Below are 3,351 nucleotides of genomic sequence, written 5' to 3'. Positions count from 1 at the left end.
TATTTAAATTATAAAATAATAAAAAAAAAACAAAAACAGGCCTAGCCTCCTACCAAGTTATGGCACCCGATCAATCTTGAAATTTTTTTTTACCGTGTAGATAGGTAGTTTCATTCGTGAATAGAATCAATAAAATCTAAAAGAGCAAGATTATAAATATTTTCAAAGTCTCTTCTATCCACATTTGATTTGAATCAGATAAGAGTTATTTGAACTAATTCATTAGCTACTTTATTTTCGTTTCTTCTAACATGAGAGAACATAACAGATCTTAGAGATGATGCTAACTTGATGCAATCAAATAAAAAAGAAACCAAAATAATTACTATGATTCCGGATTACTTTCACATTATTACTCAAAAGAATAATATCAAAAATAGTAAGGCTAGAGAGATAAGAAAAAACAGTTAGAATATAAAAAAATTAACATTTATGGACTTTTTGGAGGCCCAACAGACAGGCTTGAGATTCTGCATCATGAGCTTGTAAAGGATAAGCTTCTTTCCTCGTGGCTGCCAAGAGGATCCTTCTTGATGAGTCTCGAATTATGAAATAAAAATAGAAAAAGTCTAGGGACGAGCAATTTTTTTATTTTCTGACCAGTACTTAACCATCAAAATAAAAATGAGTGATTTAACATCATTAGATGTAATCTCACACTATTAAAAACACTATTAATGGCCAATTGACGATTACAAAACACCAAAATTACTGCCCCTAACATTCCTCATAAAAATAAGTTTATGATAACATTTTCTTTTAAAAGTGCAATTTAATTAAGTGATTATTGTTCATTATTGTGACCCATTACCTTTTGAAATTTCGTTAGCAATTATAAGAACAAAGCATATTAGAGTATGAGTCACCCCTCACCACCAATATTATAAACTTTAATTTGTTTGTGAAAAATTCTGGATGATCCATTAACCACTACAAAGATTTATACATTTCAGCAAATAAAATGTAGATAATAATTGTCCCCACTTGAATTCATGAGTATGGTCTATGTATACCAAATTAGGAAGGGCTCCATCATATTCATCAACTTGAAATTAAAGTGGTCCTGCAATGCATCATAATATAGGCTATATCTTAAAGACTAAATGAATGATTTAATTTTTATCTGTATTTTCTGATTTAATTGCAACTATTACCCTATAGCATGAGAGGAAAAGCCTGCACATCTTCTCAAATATATATTATTCTCTACACTTAAGTTTAATTGATGCATACAAAGTTTAAGTATATGATTCAAATCTCAAAAATTAAAAAAACAATAGCCATGCACAAATATAGCACATGGTAAGTGTAATTGACCCATCAGTTTCGAGCAAAAAAGGAAGTGGTCCCTTAAACCCTGGCAAATGAAATGAGGATAGGTCAGTTGAACAAGTTGACATTCTTAATTAGTTTCCTCTCTTTTTTGTTTGAGCATGCATGTGCATAAATGTTTCAAGTTGATTGTTGTATGAACCGTGAAGTGTTTCGTATTTGCTTAGTTGGGAGTTTGGGACGTATCATGATCATCAAAAACAACAGGACACACCCGCGTGATGCGCGAGAACTTATAAATTGATTTATAATAATAAAAAATTATTATTTTTACACTAAAATCAGTAACTAAAATCAGTTACTAATATATTTATATATAATATATATGTAATTTTTTTTATACTTAAGATGGAGTTATAGAGAGATTTGAATTCGCAATTTCTTAAATGAGTATAAAAAAATTATGTTATTTGAGCTATAATAATTCATTGGCATAATATATTTATAATTTAATTTATTTTTAATTTATATTTATATTTTAATGTGCATTTTATACTATGACTAATTTTAATATACATATAACATAGTCCAATAATAATATATTGCCATGTCTTTCAACGCGTGTTTTACTATTTTTCTTTTACAGCTAGTATCCTATTTTGAGTTTACCTAAACAATTCCTTTGCATCTTCATTCAGAAAATAGCATTTTTATTACTTAGTGATAATTCATTTTTAACTATGCATATGCATGCATTAAATTTAAAATCATATTTATTAGGTTTCTTAAGATAAAATAATATACTACTATAATAAGGGCATTAGAAAATATCCACGACATAATATTTGAAAAACAAACCAACTTCACAATATTTTTATCATATTTATCTACAACAATGTAAAGACAAAATCTATGATATAGATGGCATGAAACATCCCCACAGATGGATTTTAGGTGTCGTGTACCGTTGACGACACTTATTCGATGGCAAAGTATTGCAGGTCAATAAGCAATTGTAATTATTAGTACACTTACAGTAGAAGAATTTAAATTACTTTTGATACTCTCCCATAATAATAGTACAGTGTTAGCGCTAATAATAGAGATATTTTTCACGTCCAAATAATTTTGATATCTAAATTTATTTAAATAATTTTAGGTCACATATTTTTTTTGTTTTTTTTTCTCACAATTCTTCTCTTTTTTTTTTTTTTTCTCATATTTTTTCTTTGTGTTTCTCTTCCTCTTCATTCTTCTCCTTTTTTATGCATTTCTTCTTCTTCGCGTTTCTCTTTCTCTTCCTAGTAAAAAAACAGTAGAAGGTGAGGAGGAAGAGTTTTGAATTGTGCATAATAAAAATAAACCGAACATATTATTATGGTAAAACAATTGTATAGTACTAAATGAATAGAACATTATCCATTATATAAATTCAAATTCGAATAGCTTTCTGCATAATGAACCGAACACGTACTCATGGTGAAACAATTGTATAGTACTGAATGAACGAAATATAATCCATTATATAAAATCAAAATCAAATTCAAACAGCTTTTTACATAATGAATTGAACCGAATACATACTCATGGTGAAACAATTGTATAGTACTGAATGAACGAAACATAATCAATTATATAAAATCAAATTCAAACAGCTTTTTGCATAATAAACCGAATACGTACTAATGGTGAAACAATTGTATAGTATTGAATGAATGAAATATAATCCATTATATAAAATCAAATTCGAAACACCTCTATCTACAATTTAGAGATTATCAATTCAATTCAATTCAATTCAATTCAGATTTAGAACACCTGCGTCCATTCAATTCAATTCAATTCAATTTAGCAATTGCATTCCATTCAATTCGATTGAAAAAATAATCCATTAGCAAAATATTGGTGTTGTTGGTGATGACGATAACGAAAGAGAAGAAGAAGTTGTTGGTGATGACGATAATAAAGAAGAAGAATCTGCGTGCGCGAAGGAGGAGGAGGAGGAGGAGGAGGAGGTATACGTGAATTTGAAAGAAGAAGAAGATGACGTATGCGTGTATTTGAAAGAAAAAAATGCGG

Source organism: Arachis ipaensis, chromosome B07 (genome assembly GCF_000816755.2).
Source record: "Arachis ipaensis cultivar K30076 chromosome B07, Araip1.1, whole genome shotgun sequence".
Classification (NCBI taxonomy): domain Eukaryota; kingdom Viridiplantae; phylum Streptophyta; class Magnoliopsida; order Fabales; family Fabaceae; genus Arachis; species Arachis ipaensis.
Note: the sequence above shows the minus strand (reverse complement) of the source record.